A 19564-nucleotide genomic window follows, 5' to 3' on the forward strand; every position below is an offset into this window, starting at 1 on the left:
TCGTGACATTCTGCGCCGTTTTTTTGTGCACTTTCATCAGGTCATCATCGTTCTGAGGGGTAGCGCATGCAAGTTCATTTCTGTTGAGATTACGTGAAGATCATTCTACAAAACTGAAATGCGTGCTTGTTCACTTTTGCTATCTTTCACATGTTAAATGCAAGAGCATATGCATAATTGATGTTAATCGGAAGAAAATGTACGACGAGCCCACCTGCTTGTTCTCCTTGAGATCGCAGTATTTGTAAATAAAATAAATACATAAATGAATAATGTAGTTAAATACCGAGTCGAATACGAATAAAATATTTCTGAGATATTCGCTAGGCGCACGAATATTGGTGCAATACACTTTTCATGGGAATCAGTGAAGCGCAAGTGGCGGCACCGCAGTTCATGGAAATAAATTTTTAGCTGTCGAGAAACGCAACACTGACGTTCATTAGAGGACACGCTCAGTATATAAGCTAAGCATACGTCAGTACATAAGCTCTAGGACCGCCATGAGAATTACACTTTGCTACTTATGACGACAGCGGACAAACTAGCGCCAAGTATCGGTTGAGGAGACGAACGGGGGTTTAAGCCATGGCCTCCGATATCAAATATAAAGGCAGGGTTTGCAAAACTTGGCTCAACCCTCTTGCGTCGTCCAATCTTTGAGGCCACATTTATGAACACAATGACGCCGCCACACAAATGGACCCCGTCGCAGGTCTGAGCATTCTTTCCTGCTCATACCGATCGCGGCAGCATGCTGTATACGGCGTCGGAGTGGGCCTTGTTTTTAAAACAGCCGTCCAAAAAAAAAACTTCGGTGTGCCCTATTACAACTTCGTAGCAATTAACCGTAAGCTATTCGAAAACTTAAAAGCGGATTCAATGCATTTCGAATAATTTTGAGCATGCGCTGTTTGTTTCGTTCAGCGAATAGAATAGATGGTTACTCGCTTGTCCAATCCAAAATTTCCAATAATTCACACCCTTATGTCATATCGATACTGTAATTGTCGCGTTAGTGAGCGATTCCAGTTCGTGAACACAAATCGGTCACACAGTCGAGTTTTTCTGCGAAAGAATACAGTTTTTCTGCGAAAGGATGCAACAAATCCCAAGGAAATGTTACGTTACTGACCACTTCGGGATAAGTACATCGATTTGTAGTGGTGTGCAGCAGTTCCATATTAATTCGATACGGCAAAACGAAATTACCGCGCATATCTCTGGCTCGGCCGGGCACAACACTAAACAAGCGCAGGCCCGCATGGAGCGTTGCTCTGGGCGATTCGTAGGCTTGTTACTCGTCGGCGAGCCCATCTTCGCCGAAAATCGATTACGCTGACATTTGGACAATGTCTCAAAGACGAGGCGACCGGACCGCTACGCCCCGACAGAGTTGTCAAGTTCACTGGACTCTCCCCGTTGTCCAGCCTCTTCGCTGCCCACTGCGCTTCTCAGGTGCTGTGAGCAGTTTAAAAACTAAACATTTTGACAGATTTGCCTGTCTGGTTGGGTTTGAAGACTTATAATGAACTGCACATCTCCAACCAAAAACTTTAGTTTTAACCCAACGTTTCGATCCCGACTCGGCTCCTTCATCAGGGTCGACTGAGGGCAGTAGCTAGCGTCTTTAAGTATGGAGGATAGGAGGGGGGGGGGGGGGGGGGGGGAGCCCTCAGTCACCCCAGATGAAGGAGCCGAGTCGGCTTCGAAACGTTGGGTTAAAATTAAAGTTTTTGGTTGGAGATGCGCAGTTTATTATATGTGAGTAGTTTAGTTTCCTTTTTCGAGGGGCGGCCCCACAATGTGACCGTTCGGCAGGGCATTTGGTACCTTTGATCGCACCGACGTCTCGCTGCTTTCACAAAGCCAAGATGAGCAATAGCAGTGAAAAACGAAAATAAAAGGCGATTTCGGTTGACCGAAAGGCTACCATCCAAATAGGGTGCCTCGATGTAGTGCTTCTTTGGACGCTACATCTAGGCACACTAAACATCGAAACACTGACAGTCTTCGGCCTGGCATGCTTTTTTTTTTTGCTCCGACAAGCCACTGCTGGGTTTCTTACGAAATAATTGGGTTCTTACGAATAAAATGGGTTCTTACGAAATAATTGCCGACGCGCGCCTGCTTTTACTGCTGCAGGTATCGGGTTTAGTGTCAAGAAAATAGGGCTGGTTATTTGGCATACGTACCTTTCCGTCCTCTACGACGTTATTCCCACAAGACTCTACTCTTTTTCGAGGCGCTGAAACCTATGCGTGTCTCGGATGTAATGGGTGAAAGTTGACGAGGCTGACATATTCGTTTTGTGTACCCATATCCAGTTGCATCGAAGGCGCTCGGGGTGCGTTTCCAAGCCTCCTCAGAGGAATAATGCAGACAGGAAAATGTCTTCCGAATTTTTAGCCCCGTCTTTTGGCATTGAAGCCGATACAGACCGTGGCAAAAGCGGCCGCTTGCGGCTGCGATACCTTCGTGAGCCCTCGTTTAGGATGGCTTTGGACGGAGCACCTGTTTTAGACGCGCAAGTACGCTGGCCACAACGACGGCAGCACACGTCGGCGGGAAACTAATGGCAGCTATGTTCTCCTTTCTCTGCACGGTGTTAGATAAGCGCGTTGGCATGTAACAGTTAGATAAGCGCGTTGGCATGTAACAGCTGTTGCCAAAGTTACCTGCACCTAATACGAAGCCATGACTGTAAGGAAGAAATCCCGGGCTGCTTCGACTTCGTTATAAAGGGGTTCTACAGTATCCCTATGGGCCTTCACCCCCAGCTGTTACCATTACCCGATGACTGCAGTGAAACCACGTCTTACTTACGTAAAAGATTGATCTTGGTCTATAGAAAGTTGTCGGAAAAGTATCTTGCATTTCCGAGAGCAGAGCATAGTGGAGTGATGGGCCATAGCTGTTGGTCAGCGACGGGGATGATCATTACTTGACGCCGCCACAAAGCAGCGGGAAAGGCGTGGCCCTTGTTAACGTCACTGCGCAATAAGGCGTCGGCGCAGTTGACGGACCGAGAAAATGTAAGAATGAAGGAAGGATAAGCAAGTTAAGAGAGCAATCTTGTGACATCAGCAGCGTTAATGAGCTCCAAACTGCAAAGGAATCAAGGTTTCCAAGACATGGGTATTCCAGTAGGCGGTAATAGATAGTGAGAACACTGTGTGAAAAGGGTGCACGCCTCATTTTTGTATTTTCTTGAAAATGTCACTGGAAAGCTTGCAGCTGTTGCCGAAGTAGAGAATTCGTACTTTTAAGATTACATAAATGCAGTACGTTTCGAAAAACGTCATTGAAAGGGAGGCCGTATATCACGAATCACACAAAACTCCGATAACAGCTCTCGCAGTATAGGGTAACAGCACTTTCTTTCCTGTATTTCAATGGCTTACGGGTTCCAGCAACAATTGTTCCGCATTTTGAAGCCATCCTGAAGCACTTTCATCAGAAGCGCTCATTTCTTTGTCCTTTCTTTGTCACCGTGCTTTTTCCTCTCCGTAAGGCATTCCTGGCGGGCTGGAAGGTAAAGTCGTCCACACGCCACTCTAGAGCGCCTGAAAGACGCACCGCTGTACACGCTTTCTTTATTTACAAGTGGCCTAGGGCTCGAAACCTTTCATTACCGTGCATGTACATACTCAAGGATCGTGTTTGCCTTCTTATGTCTTTATAAGCTGTATCAGGCTCTCCATGCAGTGGCGATTGTCATAAATTCATAACAGAGTACGCAGTTCGAGCGCATCTAAGAAAATGTGTGGACAACTGTACACCCATCAGCACCACTAGACTCATCCCCCGCCCCAAACACCGACAGAGCAATTATGCTGCAGCGCAGTACCATAACATAGCACAGTTCTTCGGATATTGCAGATAGGAGGCTGCATAGCTTTAGCTTTCTTTGAGCCCTGCGTGCAGGATGATAGCAGCGTTCATAAAGAATGGCCGCCAGAAAGCACTTCGGCCGCTACACGCGACTAACACGAGGGGAACGACCGCCCCAGACTAAGGAGCGAGCACGAGCATTTTCTTTCCATTCTTCCGATTTGCTGCGTCAGTGTCAAGAGACGTGCAAGTTCTCCAAGGGCAGTCTGATATTGCAAGCATGAACACGTTCAGTAATGCGAGAGCTCTTTCCATCAGTGTGTGAGGGGATGAATTTATGAAAGAAAGAATGAAATATTTATTTAAGTGCTTCGGTCCATAGGGGGGGAGTCTTTAATTCAGAACCCCATTGGATTCTGTCGTCTCCCTTGCCCTTCGCGCTACCTTAGAGTAGCTTTCTGGTTTCGAGCTGGACAGCACTTCCTCCACCTGCTTAAGTGCTAAGGTATCTTATTCTAGAGATACATTAATTTCTTTTACACGCCCATGCCGTATGGTACAGGTTGGGGTGCTCATCACAGAACGGACATTTTTTCTGGTGCATCATGCGGTGTACTTGTACAAGAGGCCTAAGTGTGGGAAGGTAATTGGTTTGCAGTGTTCTTATAGTAACCTCTTATTTGCTTACAATTTTGTTCGTTTTTGGGTATGTTCTGCTTGGTGTAGACAGGGCTTTTCACCTTAGATTTAACGCAATTTTTAAAATTAAGCTTTTTGAGTCGGAAGAGTGCTTTTTTCGGCATAGCATTGTCAGCAGTGTAGTACATCAGAATACAGCAGAGACGTGTTAACTAGCAGGCTGGTTAACTAACATTGAAAAGTTAACTTTTTAACTACTACTCTTAGGCCCTTTAATTATTGTGAGGCGTGTAGCCAAGCGTAAGTAATGATGTCCATAACAATTTTTAGAATTTCGAAAACGCGGTTACTGTCGGCGCTGTGGCCGAACCAACCTTGGCTGCATCGTGACAGAATGCATAGGCTTTCGAGAATCTCGCAGGAAAAGCAACCTCTCTAGTGTACGTAACTCGTCGAAATAGCCAAAATTTCTTTCTTGAATGTTACTACGTTTTCGGAATTCTGAAAACAGATATGGATATTACTTATGGTGGGCTAGACGCCTCCAAATTATTAAAGAGCCTAATAGGAATAGTTAAAAATTTAACTATTCATTATTAGGTAACCAACTTGCCCGTTAGCGCGCCTTAGCTGTATTCTGATGTACTGCACCGCAGATAATGCTATGCCGAAAAAGCGCTCTTCCAACTCAAAAAGCCCATTTTTAAAAATAGTGTACAGTCTTAGGTGAAACACCCTGTAGTGCTAGAGTATTTCCCGGTGCTTTTTTAGCCCTTCTCGCCTTTCCTAAACTGCCTCGAAAGGGGTTGCGGCCCACAAGTCTTCAGCAAGCGGCGTGCGCGCCGTTGTCGCCGCGTAGAGAAGCGTGAACTAGCGTCCATACTATGGATATATGCTGATGTGTGGAAGGCAGCGGGAGGCTTTTCCACTTCAGAACGATCAGAACAAACCACCGCTGACTTGAGAATTTCAAGTACTTAATCCGGATATTTTGTCTGCCGATTTTATGACCACATGAATTTGATTAACCGGCTTCCATACACTAGAGTGCAGTGTTGCCGCTTGAAGCTCGCCGATTGCTTTCGATGCCAAGCCGGTATTAACATGCAATTTGTAATTAGAACCAATTCGTGACCATACACTCAAGAGAACAGTACTGCCGTAGCGTATGAGGGGTTTAGATACTCGCAGCAATGATGTTACACTTAGGTACCAGATGTCAGCTATGCTGCTTCAACTGCCCGCAACTACTACTCAAAATTTTCGGCAACCCAATTAATTTTCTGTTTCACACGCTTTCATTAATGTACATCGGAGCTGTCGTGTTGGAGGCGTCACAACGACATCCCATCTAGAGTTTAACGCGACAGCTTTAAAGCTCCCCTAAGAAGAAAACCCGCCGTCGTCCCAGCGGCGTTGTGCAGAGAAACCCACGTCACGCGTAGATGCCTGGAATTAAAATAATTGAAAACAGGACTTGTAAAGTGAATTAAAATTCCGGCGAAATTCTCGAGCGACTTAACATTATATTGGAATTGATATTAGGTAAAGAAACAATTCCGTGAACTTGAGTCTATATTCAACCCCCCCCCCCCCCCCCCCCCCTCGAGGCGCGTTGACTTGGCTGAGCTACAAGGGGGAGAGATGTGTGTGTAGTTTTGGGCTTAATTTGAAGCTTAGTGACGTGGCAATTAGTGGAGTGAACAAGAAATATGATATTTAGTGAGATACTAATCAGAGTTTTATTATATGCGTAAACTGCTATGTGGAAGAGTTCAAAACCAAGAATGTGGAAACCGTGCTGCCATAGTTGTGACAAATGTGTGAATGTGATCAAAGAACAGTGCCTGTGTGTGTAGAAAAATCACTGAAAGGGGTCATTACGCTGTCGCGTCATACCCTTAAAGGCGGGGCTTAAGTATCCCGCTCATTTTTCTGTGGTATTCAGATGCTGCACGAGCACCCTAGAAATTCCTCGCTTCCCCAGAGGCCTTTGTGTGTACTTGCCTTTGCGAAGGTGGTGAATGTTTTTATTAACAAAAATAAAGGATACTTATTCATCCTTTACTAAATTCATCGCGAATTTGAGAAGGGGAATGGACGATTTCAACGTAAACCTGGTCAACGCTTTAAATCTTTGCGAATATGTGTTCCTTAACGTGATAGCGACGCGGCTGGAAATGGATTCTTTGCCATGGCGCAGCTTAGCAAGCGTTTTTTTTTTTTTTGTCAGTTGATATCCGTCCTAACATTGCCGCCGAGGCGACGAGTTGAACATGCAACCTCGCGTTCAGCAGCAGAACTCTGCGGCTGATAAGACTCAACGTCGAGTTTAACATAAGACTACCGCATACCTCCACCGGCGGAACAAGAAACGCTAACAAGGGAGCAATTACTCATTAGCACCCACCGAAGCGCAGCCAAAGGGCTACTAAGGAAAGCTATAGAGCTTTCACAGAAACATCGTAGTTGAAGTAAACTTCGTCTCGGCCCGGGTTTCGAATCCGTGACCTCCGCCTCACTGGAACGCTCGCTCTACCAACTGAGCTAACGGGGACGGATAGCATATGTTATGGCGAGAGCAAATTGATCAACATCTCGAAGAGGAAATGCATAAGGGAATCCCCTAAGGCGGAGTACAGAAGTCTACAAGTAGAGATTCTCTTGAATATTAGACCAAGAAACGCTAAGGAGTGCCTTGCCACGGTCAGTGCCACAGTATAATAGCGGGCCCTTTTCCTTTGTTCGGTTTTGTGCGCCGTGCACTCGATTTTTGTTTGGACATTCGTTTGCGCACCCAGTTGCGCTCCAACCGCAAACAATCACGGGCTCTTCAGCCCCCACTACAGGGCCCTAGTGGTCCGGCCATGGGAAAGCAGACTCTTCGTGTACGGACGAACGAAGATGCCTTAGCGACGAGCGTTCGCCAAGACTCGAGTGCATCCTCGCGCATCGCACCCGCTGCTCACCACCCCCTTTTCTCTTGCAAGGGCGAAGAGGGCGAGAGGCGAGCCCGCAGCAAAGCATGCGGGCAATGAGCGAAGGAACGTAGGGCGAGAGAAAAGCGAGGGCGAAGAGGGGCGCTTCTGCGCAACGTCATCCCGGAGTGAGGATGGCGGCGGCGAGCCAGTTGCCTGGCAACGCATCGGCCAACGACGCTCCGTCTCCCATCCTCCGCGCCAGGGCCCGTCTCCCTCCTCCCCGGCGAGAAACCCTTCGTCCCACGATCGCCGCGAGACTCGCTCGACCGCTTCACCATTCGGCGGAGCGCCGTGCCGTGCGCGCGTTGCTGCGATGGGCGTTCGCTCCGATGCCGACGCCGTCGCCGCCGCCGATGCGCCGCTGAGCCCGGTCGCCGAGCCGCAGCGTTCCCTCGCCGCCGTGTTTGAAGTCACCGGGCAGGCGCGCCGACCCGCCGGTGGCCGGCAATGAGGCGTGTGCAGCCCGAGCCCGGAGGAAGAAGTGAGCGTGATCTCGGTGCGCCGTACGCTCCGCTGTCGCCCTCGTCGCCCGGCGTACTGCTGCTGGAGCAACCGTGGTGGTAGCGGCAACGCCGTGAGCACGTTGCCAGCTAGTGATCGCGTCACACGACACCATCGCACAAGGGGAGCGCACGCAGCAGACTGTGAGCAGCACCTGTCACCGGGCAGAGTTCTAGTGCAGGGACTGCTGGGCGCCCGGGAAAGGTGAGCGTCCGCGCCGTGCGAGATACTGCCTGTCCTTGCTGCTTTCCGCGTGACGAGTGGTTTGCAGGCGACATCTCGTGGCTTAAACTCTGTAAAAGACGTAACTGCCGCCTGTCGCTGGGCGAGATGTCATCTATCGCGGTAAGACTGGATAAGTGGTATGGTAGCGGGTGGAAACAGCTCGGCATTGACACTTAGAGCCTAACTTTAGCTGTGCTGGATCCTTCTCTCTGAGAGCGTTTCGCATTTATCACACACCACGACGGATGCATCTATATGCGTCCCACTTCCGAAAGTGCTTTCTGGGGACTACCGTGGATTTGCTAAACGCGTGGTTAGAATGGGCACAGTGCTTCAGCGTAATGTCGAAGATGAGAGGAAGAATTCCGCAGCAAACACACCCACCTAAACGTCGGTTTGTTTGTTGCAGTCTCCTCCTGCTGAGCTGAACAAAAAATTCATGTAGCCTTCATATTTTCTGTGCGCTGTCAAATTTGTGTCACGGTATTCACATTTATACTAAAGACTGAAATTAGTGAATGTGCATAAGTTTAAAAATAATGAAAAGAAATAAAAGTTATCATACACAAGTATCTATTTCTTTTTAGTCTGACTCACATACCGCGCTCGACAGATGCTCATACGTCAACGCTTCAGAAAGGAAACATAAATAAGGAACAGAGGCACCAACGACAGTCAACGGTATTTTTCAGTCTCACTGCATAGTTAACATACGCTGGACTCTTACTTGCATTCACGCTTGTTCACAGCGAGATTTCCGAGGCCAAAAGTCGGAAATTAAGAGTATTCCATGCTGCAGTGTTTTCCAACCGCTCAAAAAGCACTTTCAGCGAGCCCAATTCAGTGCTTATTTTCTGATTTAAAATTCCTGCATTCTTCTCATTAAAATGGTTGAAACTTTGTGGACTGGACAGTTGGGGTCAGCTAATGAAGGCCTCGATTCCCAACGCTGTTGACAGGCCACGGCTGTTCGTTCCTGGCCGAGCGCGAGCACTGATAATCTACAGTGGCCACTGATAAAGCAGTCAGCGCGTCGCCGAATTGTGGAACACACCTGATTTGCGAAATGGGTCCGTGAGCTGGGACGCCGAGTGGGCGGGGTGAGCTCTTACTGTATGAAAGCGCTGTACGAATTTCAGTCAGGCTGAGTGTAAATTCGAGCGGGCGCACACTACAATATTTGCCGTTAAAGAGGAAATTAAATGCGCTCTTTGACGAGCACTTTCAGCGTACGAAAAGAATTACTCTCTGGCTACTTTTCGTTTACGAAATTTTCTCTGCAGAACTGGACCATTTTATTCGAGCTGTCGAAATTAGGATTTAAACGCAGTTCGCTGACGCGTTACAGTGTTCGCTGCAAACTGATGTTAGAGAAAAAGATAAAAACAAAGAAGGCCGCCAGCCGATGGTCTCAAGGACGCCAAACCTATGTGCAGTATGACTTGACGCAGTACCACAGTGTTGCTAGGCGGACCGCGCATGTCGCTAAATGTAGCGCAACGCGGCACACAGCAGCTTCCGTCTGGCGCGGCCCTCTCGAACAAGTCCAGGATTCTTGGACATCAATTTTCATTGCCAGCAACTGTGGAAAATTGTAAGAAACTGCTATGTAAATATTGAAGATGATGGTGCATCCTTCCGATGCGCAGATAAATCTTTCTTTCAATGTTTTTTCTAACAAAGAATATACTTTCGCAAAGAACACAGGAAACAACAAAGTAACACATACGACAAGTACAGAGCGTATGTGTTACTTTGTTGTGTCCTGTGTCTTTGCGCAAGTATATTCCTTGTCAGAAATGAACCAACTCGCCCAGACAAGAGTGTTAATTCAAAATGTTTGTTCATCTCTCGCACCAATAAAGACTGCCGTAGAAATTGAATGGGAAACGTTTCTGACGATAGCAAAATGTTAATAGCACAAGAATGCAAGCCTGCCGAGGGGAGATCGGTAGATATATTGACTGTTGTAGGTAAATTTTACGATATATGAAAAAATTGCGTTCCTCAACTATTTCCTGTTGAAAAATGCGCTTGTACAAAGTTTTTATGTATGGAATGGTGAGACTGGCAGCTGTCTTGAATTTGTAGGTCAAGTGTGTTAATATCTTTTAGGGAACCGGTGATGTATCCTGAAGAATCCAACGTCGTTCTAGCCACTTCCCATCCGGTTGCCTCCTTTTTCTGTTGCATATTTTATTTCAACATTTTTTTGTTGAGTACGCAACAAGACCCTCTCCATTGAAACGGCATTGTCAGTGCAAGACAACAAACGCGAAAACGGAGTGAATATACACCACACGCCAGCGGTGCCCAAAGGCTTTGCTGTTGATGAGGAGGTGAAGAAGGTAAGCAGCGAGAAAGTCCCCACTCTGCGAGAATGTAGCTCAGAACGCCCAATGACAGTTTCTTTTTTGCGTCTTTTCTGTTCATTTTCTGTTCATATTTTTTCCACCGCAGCGGTGGCCTAGTGGTTTGAGCATCCGCCTCACATGCGAGAGGTGCGGGGTTCGATCCCCAGCGCCATCGGGCACCCACGCCAATGGCACAAGCTTTCCCCGGTCTGCTGCTCGGCTTATTTAGGGTGAAATGCTTGGGAAATGGGTCTCCGACCCCACCTTGAGTAGTCGAAAACACCTTGTGCCATGGCGCTCTTTGGCCGCAGATTCTCTTGCGCCATAAAAATCCATAACCATAATCATCACCAGTTGTAAAATTGTGCATGGATAGAAGTTTAAGACGGATTCATGCCCAAAATTTTTCTTTTTTTCTTGTTTCGAATAGTTCACGCAACTGTAGTCAGGTGCCTCTAAACGGACACATCAGTCGCCGGCCTGAGGATTCTCAGAGTAGTTTTTTATTGCGCCGTTCATTGCGCCTCTTTCCATCGCACTGAATTATACCCTTTGAGCTAGCTTTCCCCGAGCAGCGCTTCTCCATGGCGGTGCAGCCTATGCCTCGGGCAGAAATCAGGTTCGGCGATGCAGATTTGGACCCGCCGCGGTGGCTCAGTGGTTAGGGCTCTCGACTACTGATCCGGAGTTCCCGGGTTCGAAACCGAGCGCGGCGGTTGCGTTTTTATGAAGGCAAAACGCTAAGGCGCCCGTGTGCTGTACGATGCCAGTGCACGTTAAAAGATCCCCAGGTGGTCGAAATTATTCCGGAGCCCTCCACTACGGCACTTCTTTCTCCCTTTCTTCTTTCACTCCCTCCTTTATTCCTTCCCTTACGGCCCGATTCCAGGTGTCCAACAATATATGCGACAGATACTGCGCCATTTCCTCCCCCCCCCCCCCAAAAAAAAAATTATTGTTATTATTGTAGCCCCGCCGCGTTGGCTCATTGGTTAGGGCGCTCGACTACTGATCCGGAGTTCCCGGATTCGAACCCGGCCGCGGCGGCTGCGTTTTATAGAGGAAAACGCTAAGGCGCCCGTGTGCTGTGCGATGTCAGTGCACGTTAAAGATCCCCAGGTGGTCGAAGTTATTCCGGAGCCCTCTACTACGGCACCTCTCTCTTCCTTTATTCTTTCACTCCCTCCTTTACCCTTCCCTTACGGCGCGGTTCAGGTGTGCAACGATATATGAGACAGATACTGCGCCATTTCCTTTCTCCCAAAAACCAATTATTATTATTATTATTATTATTATTATTATTATTATTATTATTATTGTTATTATTATTGTTGTTGTTGTCGTTGTCGTTGTTGTTGTTGTTGTTGTTGTTGTTGTTGTTGTTGTTGTTGTTGTTGTTGTTGTTGTTGTTGTTGTTGTTGTTGTTGTTGTTGTTGTTGTTGTTGTTGTTGTTGTTGTAGCAGAAACTCGGAACTGAAGCTATAGACCGTCGATGTTTTCTGTGTCCATTGCTATTGACAGCGTTCTAGACTTCGATGATTTTGAGGAAAGGAAGGTGCATAACTGGCTGCCTGATGCAGTGGACGCCTCAATCTGCGCTCTGAGGTACGTGGCGGTAGTGAGAGAGAGATGTGGGCTGCATGCATCAGCGCTGACAACGTTCTTGTTGTAGAAAACTAACTGATTTAGCTTTCGTTTCTAATGACAGTAGACTGTTATCGTTTATGTAACTTCGTGTATTGCAAGAAACAAGAAACAATCAGACTGTTCGTTAGGAGGGGAGCAAGAGCTCGAAAAATTACATGCTCATCGTTGGGGCTCCCCGCTCGTTCTGCCCTTTTCCCTTGCCCCTCCAGACGGAGGCGCTCTCTGATGGTCTCAACCTTTGGCCCTCTCCCTCGGGTTCCCAGAGTCCCGTCGCCCGAGGGGAGCCGCCGCCGGCCATAAACAAGCGAGAGGTGTCTGGGTTTCGTCTCATGAAGCGTATTTGAGAAAATCACATACAAAGGACACACAGGTTAAACACGAAAAGAAAACGAAGTTTCAACAGTTGTGTCAGGCACGCGGCACAGCAGCAATAGGCCGCAGCGTTCATGGGGCGACGAACAATCTCTCGATCAACCATTAATTTAACTGCCACCTGCCAGGGTGGCAGGGTGGGAGCACTGCCTATGCAGTGTCGGGAACGCACTCCACGTTACAGACGCCAAGCCGCGTCTTGTTGCCGGATACACCACAACTTTCGACCTTTAACCAAGTTTAGCAGTAGTTGAACCGCAGCTAATTTTTTTTAATTATGTCGGTGCATGTAAATCTTCCAGTCGATGTTTGTAGTTACACCTTCTGCTTACAGCCGGTATTAGTATATGCATTTGTAGAGACAGAATCGAAGGCTCGCAGTGCCTCTGATTACAAAACAAGTAGTCGTTGTGCGCTGTCATCGAGCTGAACGCGGGTGTTTTGCATGTCGCCGCCATCGAAATGTGTAAATGCCTGTGCTCTAGGCGTTGTCAGTGCACGTTAACGAATCCTAGATAGCTTTAATTAATGCGGTGACCTCCACTAAGGCATTGCTCTCAGTCCCACGCGTTGCCTCGAGATGTTAAATGCCCCGTACCACTGACAGACTTATAATAAACTGCACATCTCCAACCAAAATTTTAACTTTAACCCAACGTTTCGAAGCCGACTCGGCTCCTTCATCAGGGCTCCTTCATCAGGAGCCGAGTCGGCTTCGAAACGTTGGGTTAAAGTTAAAATTTTTGTTGGAGATGTGCAGTTTATTATAAGTCTTAAAACCCAACCAGACAGGCAAATCTGTCAAAATGTTTAGTTTCACTGACAGATTGGACCGGGAAATGCCAGTGTTTATTACTATCATCCAAGAACTCCTGGTTTCCGAGAAAACGGCGAACGTCAATCCCAGCTAACCACCGCGGCAGGGAGACCCAGCTATTGAGCGTTCACGTCGTCGTCCACATGTGTCCGCCTCGATGGTGCTAACTGAGGGTCCGAGCTGATGTGAAACAAAGATTTCTCTACCGCCTGGAGGCGGTGGATAAACGTGCCCCGTCAGACCTCCAGTTAGTCTGTCCATTGCTGCATGAAGTTGAATCTGCGCGGGCCTGTGCAGCGTGTGTTTCTTCCTTCGTCCGTGTTCGTTTTCGCGGAGTTTGAGCATCGTGCTGGAAAAACGTATTTCAAGCCGAGTGACAGCGTTTAACGTTGGTAATGGTGCGCAGAGGCGGCGTATAGTTATAGCCTAAGCGAGTCTGGAGCACCCATGCTGCTACTGCCGCAGTGGCAGCAATGCACGCACTCCGACTGAGGCTTCTACATTGTGCGCTATAGACACGCTCGAACGTCCTGCCACGGAAAGAGTTGTCTCATACTGGAGGAAGAGTCCAGAAACCGAAATGTCGCTTTGGAGCAGCTTGCCTCCGAGGGCTATGCACCGAAAGTGTAGCGCAGCGCTAACAGCGACTGGCTGCCGACCCGCCGACGAAAGCTGAAAGGGAAAGAGCCATAGGGACGGTTCTTGCTGCGGGGCGATTTTGTTTTCAGGAATCGCGCTTCTCTTCACCACGTTACGGGCAAGCGTCGCCGTGTGTCTTCGCTAACTTCTCTGCGGTCGTATACTGTCTCCCGTGCGTCGCGAGAACCGACCGTATACACGCGAAAGTCGCCTGCGATGTTCGCGGCGGGCACCGGCGGCATGGTTTCACGCCACTCGACAAAATATTTCGCGTCCTCGCTCGGCCGCGGCCTTGCTTGACGGCTGGGGCGAGGGGGGCCGCACTCGCAGTTGGTGCGTCGCTATAGAGAAGGGGCGTCCGATGCAAAATAGCGCGTGCTCGTTGCTATGCGGAGGAGGCAGGCGCTGTCGCCGGGAGGCCGGGAAACGCACCAGGGTCGACTGATGTCTTCCGCTCAGAAGTCCCGGTCGATACAACGTCGAGAGGCGAAAACGAAAAATAGACACAAATAAGTCAGGCAGAAGGAAGCGCCGAAAAAGTAATAGAAGGAGGGGGGGGGGGGCAATGTTTTTTTTTTTTCATTTCCTCCCACCGTACATGTTGCCAGCGTTTTCGCATCTTTCCTCGGTGTTTTCCCCAACCTTCTGTGTTTATTCTCTCCCCATCTCCAGCCCCTCTCCCATTCGTTGTTTTTTTTCAGTACCAGAATTTTTAGTCCCGTTTCTGGCGCGGCACTGTGCTTAAACATTAGGCTCATTTTTTTTCTTGTTATGCTTCATCGCCCTTTGTTTTTTGCACAGAAAAGCGATTATGTCATTGAGGTCTGTGAGCAGAAGGCAACGAAGACCGCAAGAAAGTTAAGCATACAAAAAAAAAGTGAAAAGCGCGAACGCTGGAAAGAAAGGGAATACCACAGGAACCATTCGCTATGCGCACTTCTTTTTTGCCGCTTATTGCGTTCCCTGTCTTCATTTCCTTAGCAGCCCGCGTTTGCTTCAGTAAGGCGGTAAAAAAAAAAAAAGTAGCGCGCAAAACAAACGCGGCGAAGCGAGGCAAGTCGCCCGTAAAAGAAGACACACCCGTTGGAAAAGCTGCGCACGAAGCAAAGAAATGAAGACCAAGCGCAAGCAGATTGCTCGAGGAGCAAACGCATATCTCGTTTTTCTTTCGGGGATCGGTGACCCTTAGGCGCAGCGAAGTGAGGTGGAGAGAAGAGGGCACAAGCTGCGTGGTTCTCCTTCCCGGAGCCAGAGGGGAAAGTTGACCGCGGACACAGCCATTTGCTACGCGGCCTACTTGGAGTGCCTCGGATTCGCCTTTCGCCGGCTTTACTTGTGCCCCGCGTTTGTGTTTTCCTTTCTTCTACCCGCACACTGTATTCGCCTTCGTCCGAGCGCCCTGCACGTACCCTGGTCGCGGAGAACCCCTTTGTAGCCCTTGTTCGTCCCGCTCTTCGGAGACTGGTCGCACCACTGCTCGAGTGCCAAGTTTTGGTCTTCGTCCAAAGAGAAACAACGACGACAAAAAGGACTTTTGTCATGTCCAGGCGCGGTCTACTAGGTCCCCTCTTTCGGTGCTTTGTCTTTGCGCCTTTAAGTTTAATGTTTTCTTCCAAAGCTGCCGTTGTTCGCTCGTCTTGCGCTGGTACAACAAGGGTGAAGTGATGGTGTCCGGTCTTCGCTCCGATTACCGTTGCAAGCTTCGCCTACCCTCGCCCCCTGAAGCTGCGACCAACTATAGGAGGTGGCAGGGCGTTGCCGGCAAACCCCCGTCCGGCATTGTGGTGTCTGATCGCAGGCCGCAACTTCAAACCTGGGCCAGGCGAAATCCAAACTTCGCTCCTTGGTGTAGACAACCTCTGCCATAGCCGACGCTTGCGACCTTACGTCCCCATCATTCAGAAGTGCTGAGCAAATTCCGGCGACCTGAAGCCTCAAGCAATGCTTAGTTTCTTTTGTAAGGCAGAACAGACCCATCACTGACCTCGTACTGTCTTCGTAGCATTTCCGGTCAATGTGAAGCTCAAGACGTCGGACTAATCTGGGCATACTGTCGAACTATGCGAGTTTGCGCGATTGAGCGGGCCTAGGAGAAAACAATTCACCTTTTTTGCCCTCTGAGTGCGCAGTCTTGACTTGAGACGTGTACTGCGGAAGCCAAGCAAACTAAACCTTTCACAAACAAGGTGGTGCGCTGGATTCTTGAGAATTTCACCTTCTTTTTTACACTGTACTACCCTATTGACTTCTACCTTCCAGTGTTACCCGCTACCATTAACGTTCTGAAAAACCGGTCGTCATTCCCGCAGTTGAGCTCAGGAGAGCGCTGACAAAAATTTCCCGCCTTATGCCTTCCTTTTGTCGAAAAATTCGCTATTTGAGAGCTGTTTCCTTCAATCTTCTTGTTGCTTTTGTGTCTGATATGCTCGTAGCTTCTCGCTCAGCCTGCGCCTATAATATACCCTTCACTCAGTCACCGTAAGAGTATGAATTATTAGCTATTGTGTTTTCTGCAAATCCCGGTTACCCTCGCCGCCTATCCCGTCCATGTTATCTTTCTCTGTTGAGAGATACGAAAACAGTCCACACTTAAACGCGATCACCATACAGAACTTATCGCTTTCCATAAACTCGCGTATAAGTCATTTTACCCCCTGCAGCGTGTCCCGTATAACGCAAACCAACGGTCCGGAAAATGAGAAAGAAACAGTTACATGCTGTGCAAAATCAGACTGGAGAAGCACTGATGGCTGTCGTACAGAGCAACGTGGAGTATTTCTTATTTCAACTCCATTTCTTGCTTTAGAAACACTGAGCTCGGACACCACCGGAGGTGCGCGAAAAGTTTAAAGGAGAAATATTTCGAGCGAGAAGAGAAACCATACACGGCGTATTATTTCTGCGGTTAGTTTAACGTAAGAGCAGTTCCCGCACCCTCAACAGATGCCGCGAACCACTAAAGGTGTGCGACAGGCGCCCGCGCCAGGCAGCTCCGCGCTCCTGGCCACTGGCATCGCGCCAGAGTCCAAGCACCCGCCATCAAGGCGCGCGAGCAGCCGAGGTCTCGTTCTGGCCAGATATTTTGCCAGATATAAGACACCGCGAACAATCTTAGAAATATCGCAATTGTGTCAGTTGCAATTTCTTTTCAGGCTTCACAGTTTCCAAATTGGAGCTTTGCGCGCATCTCTAGGACCTGGAACATTAATTAATCTTGACTGATTAATATGATTTTCAAAAGGCAAAAAATACACCTTTATTTTTCGGCAGTCACCGCCAACGCTGCTGAAGTTTCATTTGCGCAGCGCGAATCAGGTTTCTGTTCTCTATTCTTTTATTTGTAGCCTTTTACTTACAGGGATTCGTCAGGTGGGCTAAGGAGAATCAACAATATAATAATGCCCTGCCCGCGCCACCAATGCACGTCATGTGCTGTAGTCCGCATAATCAGCGCCTAAATTCTCTTTGTTGCGCGTAGCTACGCGGTGAAAGTGCGGAGCCTACCTTACGTACGCCCGCAGTCAAAGTTAATGGAAGGCGACTCTGTGGAAGCATTTAGTTTACTTGCATTCAAGGAAGGTTGCTTGAGGTTTAACAGTGCACTGATTAATTTGCCCATTCAGAGTTACTATTCTTATATGTTCCACGGTGCGTGCAAGGATGACGCTAAGCTTAAAATTTTTTCCAAATATTACGTCTAAGCTTTGGCCACAGATTTGCGTGTGGGCCTAATTGTTCGCATATAAACTTAACCGTGGACGTACATACAGAATTTAATACGTATTCCTTAGCTTGAAAATGAGAGAACAACAGTTCTACTTGCAGGCGTTCTCTTTTTTCATCTTCAAGCGATCCAGAGGGAAACCGACATTACTTTCGTAACAGACACCCCGTGAAACCCCATCGATGCGGACATTAGCGAGTCGCTGTCATGTTGCGTCACGTCGACGCCATTGTGAGCGGCGCGCGTCTGCTTGCGTAACTTAAAAGATTGCATAGAAAGCCTGGGGATAGTAACTGCAATCACAGCCTTGTAATGTGGCAAACTATTGTTGCAAGATAGCATGTAAAAGCCCAAGAGCCTGTCTTAGACACATTGGCTTCCTACCAGATTTCTCTTCCTCCCACTGCCAAGCCTTTTTTTTTGTAGGGCTGTGCAAATACTTGTACATTTTCGAAACCTTATCGAATACGAAAAATCTAGCCGTGGTACTGAATCTAACATGAATCGAATAATCATTTTCTTATTCGCTAGATTTGCAAATGTTCGTACACGACGAATATTTTGCGTAACAGCGGAGCGCTGGCGACAGCGTTCTAACTCATGGAATTAAAGCTGTAGCTGTTGAAAGACGCAACAGTGACCTCCACAGACAGCACGAAGTCAGTATATCGATTCAGTGGCCGTCATAGCTTGCGCATAGGAAAATTACCGTGGCTCATAATAAGAGTTATAACCCATGGCCTCTGATATCGAGCATGAAGGCAGTGTTGATGAAGCTGGCTGAACCCTGCCGCGTCAACCAGACCGGAAGCTTTTACGTTTGAGCGTCATGAACGCTGTTACACGAATGGACCGGTGCTCAACGCGCAGACCAATCGCGGATGCGGTGCAGTGATGGATGCGGTGCAGTGGAAACACTAGAGCACCTGCTCCTTCACTGTGCCGCGTTCGCCGATCCTCATCGCGATATGCTTCCGGCCTATAGGGCGCTGGGCATACTACCAGACTCCCTCAAGACTCTATTGTGGCCGCAGGGCAGTGCGCGCACCCGTGAGCGAACCTTGGGGAGCCTCTGTGCGTTCCTCGAGCAGACGGGCTTGATGTCCCGTCTATTATCCGCCAGGTAGTTAAGTGCAGTGACCGAACGCTCGGCGAGTGCTACCTTGGACGATTAACAACTGGACGCTCCTCTTGTAGTCAACACAGTGCTGTGCGCGTGTTTTTATTGCTCCATCATGAACTAATCCCCCGCACAACCTGGACACATTTCTTTTTGTGTAAATAGTTTGTATATATTACTTCTCCTCCTATCCTCTCTTCCTGTCCCCTCACCTCTTTCATTTCATTTCTCTATTTCCGCTGCCCCAGCTCAGGTACTTCAGTATCGATGGCAGATGCCGGGGCTAGCAAAATCTTTTGCTTCCTTTTTATTATTAAAAAAAACTTACCAATCGCGGAAGCATGTTGCGTGGTGTCGGAGTGGGTGAGCCCTGTTTTATAGAAACAGCCGTCTAAGAAAACTATGTCGTGCCCCTGCGAACTTCTTGTCAGTTACTGAAAACTATTCAAAAACTTCAGATGGTAGTCGATTTGTTTCGAAGCATTTTTAATGTGCACTACTTAATTTGTTCAGTGGACCAGACAGAAAAATATTTGATTCCATATCGAAAATTTCGAATATTTTCACACCCCAAGAGCCTTACGAAGAACGTCAGGGATCGGATTTTAAAATAAATAACATTAGAGTTGGCTAATAATTAAAGTCATTCACGCGCAAATTTAAACAAACGGCCTCAGAAATGCGCCGTTTGTTAACTCAAGTTCTGTCACT

The 19564-nt window shown here is 48.1% G+C and overlaps 1 protein-coding gene across 1 annotated transcript in view; it reads left to right on the forward strand.

Annotated features, from left to right (window-relative positions):
• Positions 1 to 7709: 7709 nt before the first annotated feature.
• LOC144115729 (band 7 protein AGAP004871-like) overlaps positions 7710 to 19564 on the forward strand; it is a 410957-nt gene continuing 399102 nt past the window's right edge. The window contains exon 1 of the mRNA XM_077650218.1: positions 7710 to 8159. The gene's annotated coding sequence lies outside the window, so the exon portion shown is untranslated. The remainder of the gene's footprint in view (positions 8160 to 19564) is intronic.

The sequence above is a fragment of the Amblyomma americanum genome, chromosome 1 (genome assembly GCF_052857255.1).
Source record: "Amblyomma americanum isolate KBUSLIRL-KWMA chromosome 1, ASM5285725v1, whole genome shotgun sequence".
Classification (NCBI taxonomy): Eukaryota; Metazoa; Arthropoda; class Arachnida; order Ixodida; family Ixodidae; genus Amblyomma; species Amblyomma americanum.